Genomic DNA, 9,645 nt, shown 5'->3' with positions numbered 1-9,645 from the left:
AGACAGGAACTCGACGACTACCACTCCAAGAGGCCGGCGTACAGAGGGCGAAAAAGAAAAATCACCATGGACGAAACTCGAAGAACACAAAGGAGACGACTGACTTCTATGACCTCCATAACGTGGGAGCAGTTCTGCCGGAAGAGGATGTCGGAGTTCCAATCATCGAAAACTCAAAGATAAGTTAAAATCTTCTATAATTTTTTTTTTGTTCCGAAATGTTATGCGTAAATACGAAGTTCTATGTTTTGACGGAAGTCAATTTGTCTCGGTTGAGACTTAGTTTTGTTTTACTTTATTTAGCTAAGGCAAAAAGTATTATTTTCTTTAAGTATAAAATCTAAGAGCAAGCAGTTCCTGTTGGTTGAAAGACTAATTCTGTTATGTTAAAGCCAAAATTTGGCCTAAAGTAAAATAACTGCGTATTCTTGTATTAATGAGAAATTTAGTTTCAGTGCCGCCAGCTTGGCGAAGAAAGCGTGAAGTAAAACTTTATTTTTATCTTATTCATTTTATGGTAAAGTGTAAAAATCTCTTGCTGGCCAGGAATTTGTGAACTCCAGAACACAGGACGACGTGCTGAGATCAAAACTGATGACAACCCTGGTTTCCCGCCTCTCCCAAAGATCAACGCTCGACGTGCTGAGAGTCCCGCCAGGTCGGTTGAGGACTTTACAAAATGCAAGGCTTTAGATGTCAGCTCTGACTCCGATGGAGAACCCAAAGGAGACAGAACCAGACGCACCAGAAAACCTGCGAAAAAAGCTGTTGCACCCCTGGCTGCTGCAACTGCTCCTGAAATTCCAAAGACTCACCCTGTTGCTGATCTCACTTCGCAACAGAATATAGACACAGACCCCGCCCCAGTGCAGACACCTGCAACCAATCAGAACGCTCCGTTCAACAGTGCGAGAAAACTGCCGCCGATTATAATCAAAGACAGCAGATTCACATGGAATGACTTAAAAACGCTGTTTAATAATAAGAATTTTTCTCTGCACGATTTCTATGGAGAAAACATGAAGGACGGAATCAAGATTAAAGTGAAACTGCCCACCATTTATCGGGAAATGGTAAAAGTGCTAGAAGAAGAAGGCATCGGGTTTCACTGCTATGCGCTTCCCGAAACTAAACATCTAAAAGCTGTGATACGTAACCTCCCGTCTTACATGGACCCTGAGGAAATTATGATGGATCTAAAAGAACATGGACTCGACGTCGTGCGGGTCAACCAACTCACTATCAGGCGTAACGGAGAAGTTATTAAGCTTCCCCTGTTTCTCGTTACTCTCACCCGCAAGGAGAAAAACAAGGAGATACACCAGTTAAAATTTGTGCTGGAAATGAAGATTAGTGTTGAGAGATACTGTGGCCGTAAGGGACCCTTGCAGTGTTATCGCTGTCAAGGGTTCCATCACGCCCAATCGCACTGCAATCACGAACCACGTTGTGTTCGTTGCGGTGAACCTCATGAATCATTTAACTGTGAAAAGGATAAGGCAACTCCGCCTAAATGTGCCAACTGTCATGAGATAGGTCATACAACTAACTACAGATTATGTGTGCGTTTTCCAAAACCAAAAACCACTCCGGCTGTGAAAACGTTCTCTGATCGGGTAGTGCATAATAAAACTTATACACAAGCTTTAAACACCGGCCTCGCTCCTGAATTTCTAACTGAAGTTGCAGCTGAGCTACGTATGCTTGTCTCTGCTCTAAAAGAAACTGGATTTACTCTGATGGCAAAATCAAACGTATCTCAAGATCATACTCCTGCATCCCCGGTTAATGGCTAATTACATGAAAAAGTGTACTCCCGTACAAATAATGATATGGAATGCCTGCGGGCTACCCACCAAAATTACTGAACTGCACCATTTTTTAAGTGAGCATGATATTGACATTGCAATCATATCAGAGACTCATGCAAAACCATGCCAACGCCTGAGAATTTCAAATTATAATTCATACCCCTGAGATAGACTTTCACACAGAGGTGGTGGTGTGGCAATATATGTGAAACGTAATTATGCATCTTGTCTTATATCTGATTCAAGAAATTTTAATTGTGAGCAAACTACTGTGTGTGTCACTCTTCCTGTGTTTAATAACATCAATTTTTGTGCTGTGTATAACTCTCCTACAAATAGACTATGTGATAATTTTCTAAATAGCATTCTACCGGATGACATACCTACCCTTGCTGCCGGGGACTTTAATGCTAAGCATATAGACTAGAACTGTCGTCGGACAAACCTAAATGGTAAAATTCTCCATTAATATATTTTACAGCATCCGGTGGCGCTACATGCCCCACCAGAATACACGCGGCTTCATAATAGAATTGAATTTTCTGATATACTAGACATTGCAGTCACTACAACGACTATCCCCGTTGCAATGGAAGTATTTCATGAATTGTCCTCTGACCACCTCCCCGTAATCGCAACATTAGGAGTGACAAAAACTTCTGAGTTCTCTACTAAGCGAATTACGAATTGGAATCTCTTCAGCAATATCATGAAAAATTCACCTCCTCAACTGCAAAATCTCAATACCAAACAAGGCATATAAACACCGTAATTAATGCCTTAAGTGAAAGCATTCAAGGTGCAATTAAGGAAGCCAGTACTGAAATTACTAATCGTGATAAGGCTTTCAGACTGCCCCTTAAAATACGACAGCTTATGAGAGAGCGAAATAGACTCAGGAAATGTTATCATTTAACGTGGGACCCGGCACTTAAACGTGAAATAAATCGTAAAAATAAGCAAATTCAAAAGGCCATTAAAACCTTCAAAGAAGAACTATGGGATGATAAAATGTTAAATCTGGATTCTAGAGAAGGTACGTTCTGGCCTTTAATCAAAAATTTTAAAACTACCTTCACAAGTAATCGACCCCTCTATGACAGAGGTAATATTGCCATCTCCAATTAGGGAAAGGCAGAAATCTTCGCAGCACACCTCCAAGAACAGTTCTCGCCAAATGATTGGCCAAATGACTCTGATTTCGAATTAAAGACCCTCCTACGAGTGAGGGATTGGTTCAACGCCCCTTCAGTCAGACTTCCGATTAAATATGCCACTCCTACTGAAACGACTAATATTATCAAACACCTGAGACAAAAGAAATCTCCAGGAATTGATGAAATCAGCAATACAGCAATTAAAAATTTGCCGCCTAACATCATCTGCAGCCTGACAAGTATTTTTAATGCTTGTCTTGCTCTTTCTTACTTTCCAACACCTTGGAAAATTGCTAAAATTATTTTACTACCGAAACCGGCTAAAGATCACACCCGACCAGACGGATATCGTCCTATTAGTCTACTGCCGGGCTTAGTCAAAATTTTTAAGAGAATTATCCTGAATAGACTGAAACCATATTTTCAACATCCTCCGCCGGAATAATTTGGGTTCCGTGCTCACCTCTTAACAACGAAGAAACTTGTCCGAATAACCGAATTCGCTGGTGCAGCTCTGCACTGCAAACTTAATGTTGCTATACTCATGCTAGACGTGGCGAAAGCATTCGACCGCGTCTGGCATGAGGGCTTAATTGCTAAATTAACTGACCTTCAACTGGACAGAGAACTCATTCGGCTAATCCATTCTTTTATCAGGGATCGGACATTCAGAGTCTCGGTAAAAAATGAATTATCCAGCACTAAAATAATGACTAGCGGTGTTCCATAGGGTTTTGTGAGTGGCCCTATACTCTATCTATTCTACGTTTCAGACTTTCCGAGATTACATTTAAATCATAATTCTATGTTAGCCTGTTATGAAGACGACACTGCCTTGGCAGTGAAGTCTGCTAACATCAATCATGCTATTCGGAAACTCCAAGACACTATTCCCTCCGTAGAACAATGGTGTGGATATTGGAAGATACGAATTAACGCTCAAAAATCGCAGCTCCTACTCATTAGGAAAAGGAAGAAAAATGTTCCGATCAGGCAAAGTGTTTATCTTTTTAACGAGGCTGTGCCTGTCGTGAAACAAGCCAAATATCTGGGCATCACCATCAACGACAAGCTCACATGGCAGCATGACATCCAACAAATCAAGGATAAAGCGAAGTCATGAAATGTTTATATCCCATGATAGGGAAATATTCAAAACTTTCGTTGGACAAGAAACAACTTATTTATCTAGCCACAATCCGACCCATCATTGCGTACACTTCGCCAGCATGGACTACCGCTACGAAGGGTGAAATCCAAAAATTACAAGTTGTGCAAAACCAATTTTTAAGAATTATCACAAATGCACACCCGTATGTGAAGAACAAACGTCTCCATGAAGATTTAAAAATGGATACAATAGTGGAATATTTAAGAACTAACACGGCATTTTATGACTCCGCTAAGGAGTGTCAACATATGGACATTTTCAACCTATTTCACTATGAAATTTTACATGAGGACAGGCACCTCCGTCCATATGCCGCTTTTCTACTCAGTGGAAACCAGGATTTTCCAACATAATTTGTGTTTTTAAGTTTGTAGTACTCTGAAATACTTATTTGACTTGTAAATAATGATGTTTAGAAATCTTAGCCGGATGATCATGTGACACACACAGCCACGCCCACAAGATATTACTTATATTTTTCCTGTATATACTATTATACTTTTTGGAATCGTATTTTATTTTCTGCATTTATGACTGCAACACACACCTTTTATGAACTGATTTAGTACTGTTTTATGTATAACTATTGTAAAACTTCAGATTTACAGCGCTACGATGCCTGGATACCTCATCGCCAACCAGATGTCTTATCGCTCATCACGTGACATTGGTCACATCCCCTGCATCTGCTATCCTGTCTCCATGAGAACTACGTTCGGCATTTCCTTACCTGCAGCGCTCCTAGAAGCACCAAAGTTCGATAGCCGGAACACAACCTGCAATTTCTCAGATTAATCGCGGCAAATAAAGCAAGTTGGAGTTTATTCCTTCCAGATGCTGGAAGGAAGAGAACAGATTGATTGCTGAAGTCCAATATTAACATATTAATGCACGGTGATCTAAAATTTGTATATCTGTTTCCACGGCATTGGAGTAAAAATATTACTTTAAGAGATTAAAGTAAAATTATTACATAAAGAGATTAAATTTTACATACTGAAGAATTTTTTTTAATTATTAAGTAACTGTTTTTAGGAAATCTTAAACAGTAAAAGTTTAAATAATGCAGATTTTGATCTCTGTGCAGTATTTGCACTGCAGATATTCAAAGACATTCTAAAATTATTAGGCAAAAAAAAAAAAAAAAATCTTACTGTGGCATAGATTTTGAATGAAACTCAAACACAAAGTTGCTTTTTTGACTAATTTTAATATTACGCAGATGTGTTTCTCTTCACTTTCATTTGTATTATAAATTTCATTGATGTTAACATTAAGAAACTAGTAATTGAATTAAGTTCATTGCAGCAATTTACATTTTCAGTGTTAGAAAAACTTCAATTTTTCAAATGAAAATAATGAAATTTTTGATAAAGCTATTGATCAAATCAATCTGTCTGTTATAAATGAAAGAGACACAGACATCATAAAATATATTTTAACAGCACACACAAAAATAATAACTCTCGTAATCACAATATATACTTAAGAAAACGTTCAGTTCTGTATATCAAGGATAAAATTTGAAAACTTGCAATGGCTAAATATAAATAATATATCCATCACTCATGTCCACGATGCTAAGTAGAATGAGATATATACACAATTTAAATGTATATGCATTTAAAGTTAGGCAAAAAAACAAGCTTATTAAATGCATCACTTAAATATACAGCAGGTAGACATTTTTACACACATACAACATTTATCAGAATGACATGCGTACAAAATTTTATGGCTGGCAGCGTGAGATACTGATATAATTCACTATCAAGAATAATGTATACGTGAAATAAAATTACTGAATTTCACAAAACAATATTATCACTATTAAGCACATATACACATGAGTGCCATCTTGATACATTACCTACATGACATAAATCCATGTGCAGCATTCCCATTCCAAATTAATCAGAAGAAAGTTCCACACAAAGTTTTGAAAGTAACAGCATTAGATGCACAAAGATTTCAGAATTAAACAAGCAGAATGAGGAATTTCAGAACTGAGTTCAATGAAGTATATACACAATTTTAAACCTATATGCGTATAAAGTTAGGAAAAAAAAAAAAAAAAAAAAAAAAAAAAAAAAAAAAAAAAAACAAGTTTATTAAGTATAGCCCTTAAATATACAGCAGCTAGATATTTTTTACACATATACAACATTAATCAGAATGACATGTGTCGCGCCACTATCGAACTCCATGAGAGGTAAGTTTCTCTGTTACGGAATGGCAACGAGAGAGATTGTTGTTCTAAAGATGGATGATCGAACTGCGTTGTAATGATCATTTTTGTGGATGTTGCGTACTGTAAAATGCACTTATTACACTGTACTAAATAGTATTAAAATGCTATATATTAAAAGATCTTTCATCTGATCTAAATTTTAACAAACCGCTCATTATTTTCTCTTAAACTCACAAAGTTCACGACATTTCTGGTGCCCCCGGGTGGGCGTGTTTGTAGAAAACATGTTGGATGAAAGAATAGATAGGGTAAGTTTATTACCTTATACTTCCGTTTTGAAGTTATTGATTATTGTTTTACTGAAGTTTAAAATACTTTTCTTGCTTAATTTTTATCTGAATATTTTAAACTTTTATGACAAAATGGAAGTGTTGAAAAGAAACAAAACTGTGCAACGTTCAGCTTTTACTAAAGCATATAAAAGACTAGATGAACTTTTAAATGATGATAATGTTGATTATGAAGAAGCAGAAATGTGCTTTTATTTGTTCAAGAAAAAGGCAGAAACATTAGAATTGACGCACAGTGCTTATTTAGATACTATAACTGATGATAAAGAATTCGAAACAAAATTTGAAATAACAGAGGACTATCGAGGGAAGGCTGTTAGGATACAGTTAAAATCGGAACGATTTCTCGATAATATTAAGAGTAAATTAAACGAAATCCAAAATACATCGTCAGAGAGTAGTCAGAAATTAGTTACTGATGAAAATACATGTAAAACTTTGTGCCAACGCCTACCGAATGTAGAACTTTATAAGTTCGCAGGTGATTTAAAAAATTGGCTTACGCTTTGGAATCATTTTGAAAACATACATGAAAATAATAACTTAACGAATGCAGACAAATTCCATTATTTGATACAGTCAACAAAAATTAAATCAGAAGCTAGAGATATTGTAGAATCTTTTCCGGTGACGAACGAAAATTATCCTTTGGCTATAGAAAGCCTTACTGAGAGATATGGGCGTAAAGAACTTTTAATTGATTTTTATCTTCGAGAGTTAATAAAACTTGGTTTTGGATAACGCAACGAAAAGGAAGCAGGATTCTTTGAGTAGTTTGTATAACAAACTTTCAACACAACTTAGAGCCCTGAGCAGTCTTGGTGTAACGACTGATCAGTGTGGAACAATTTTATATCCTCTTGTGGAAAGTGCTATTCCTATTCACGTATTGCGATCGTTTGAAAGACAACGAAAAATTACTGAATCTGAACGAAACATTTCGAGTCTTGATGCAATAATTGAATTTCTGAAAAGCGAAGTTCAGTCAGAAGAAAAAATAAAATTAAGCAGAGCGGATATTTTTTCTAAGTCTGATCGTAAGCACTTGGCAACTAGCCAAAATATTCCTTCCGCGTCGGATTTGATTAATCATGAAGCAATACCTTCTTGTTCGTTTTGTTTAAAAGATCATGAAATGAGTAATTGTAAAAAGGCGTTTTATATTCCGTTAGATGAAAAAATGTCTGCAGTAAAAAAGAAAGGTTTATGCAGAATATGCTTGGTTAAAGGTCACCTCAGTAACCAGTGTCGATCAAGTGTTAAGTGTCAGATTATTTGTTCAAAAAGGCATTTGAAATTTTTTTGTCCTAGTCTTGAATGTAATAAGTCTAGTGAAATGCATAACCAGGAAAATGATGAGAAAAAAGAGAAAACAATCGATTCTTTGCATTCGCGTGCTACGAATGAAGTTTTCCTTCAGACCCTAGTTGTAAACATAGAAGGTAATAATAAAAGGCGTAAAGTTAGATTAATGATTGATACGGGTAGCTCAAAAAGTTATGTTTTAAAGTCTACTGCAGAAGAAATGGGTTTTGACTTGCAATGGGAGGAAGAATTTAGTCACTCTTTATTTGGTGGAAAGAAAACTGAAATTTATAAACATGAATGTTACAAGATTTATTTGAGTAGCCTTGATGGTAAATATTCGTGTAAATTAGATGCTGTAGACCAGTGTTTCTTAACCTTTCTAGCGAGTCGCACCCCATTGAATCTGAAAATATATCTCCGCACCCCATTGAAAAATGTGTTTTAATTTTTTCAGTCTAGAAAAATACATTTTTTGCGAAATTTATTGTATATTGAAAAACATTGTACATTTTATATAAATACAAAACAATATTATTTTTATTAATGACTAGTCTGTTGTTGTTTGTTCATTATTATACTGGCGAAGCGAGGTTCCTTTTATGAAAGACATACGCGTAAGTCATCACTTGCATTTAAGCGATTTCTCGCTTTAGTTTTTATATGCAAAAGCGATGAAAATCCCATTTCGCACAAGTAGGCGGTAGCAAAGGGTAAGAGTAACTGCAGTGCTCCGTTCGCCAACTCTGGTTAACGTTGTAACTGTGAACACCAGAATTGTTGCAATTCTAATTGTTCGAATTCCATTTGAACATGTCCACTTGCTCGCATTTCAATAAGTTAATCTTTTTTTCAGATCACTATCATCCATCAAATTTAAGTCAAATAGAAATAGATCCACTATCCATCTCTGAGTTTTGGTAATATTTCCGGTAGAAAAATATCCATTGAATGATTCGCTCAATCGTCTCAAATGTATTACAATGTCAGGTATAATTATATTCTTTTCATTTTTCGTAACAACAGAATCAAGCAAGGGAAAGTTTGCAAAATTTCCCTTTTCAATTAAATAGGTAAGAAACGATTTCGATATTTTCTGTTTTATTTTGGATACTCGACGTATCCAAATTTCTAATTTTGCGATAAATGAAGATAATTTTTCATTAGATATTATTATATTTATACCAAATCCTTGCATTGATATATTCAATTCATTTAAATGGCTAAATATGTCTGCTAAGTAGGCCAGCCTCAGCATTGCATCATTACTCTCAAAATCTTTTACTAAATAACAGTTTTGAGTAGTCAGTAATTGAATAATTTCCTCACGCAATTTAAAAACTCTGTTAAGCATGCGACCCTTAGATAACCATCGTATTTCGGTGTAATATAAGAGAACGGTATGATCAGCACCGATTTCTTCGCAAAATGCACGAAAAATGCGATGATCAAGCGCTCGCCCTCGGATGTATTTTACTACATTTACTGCTGTAGTTAGATGTTGTTTTAAACTTTCTGGCAATGCTTTCGACGCAAGTGCATGCCGATGCAACATGCAATGCGTTATTATAAGTTCCGGTAATTCTCTTTTCATTTGTGAAAAAAATCCTGAATTTTTGCCTTACATTGCTCGGGCTCCCTCAGTGCATATTGAGCCAAT

The sequence above is a fragment of the Stegodyphus dumicola genome, chromosome 9 (assembly GCF_044657685.1).
Source record: "Stegodyphus dumicola isolate Sdum_Otavi_A_Nest chromosome 9, ASM4465768v1".
NCBI lineage: Eukaryota > Metazoa > Arthropoda > Arachnida > Araneae > Eresidae > Stegodyphus > Stegodyphus dumicola.
Note: the sequence above shows the minus strand (reverse complement) of the source record.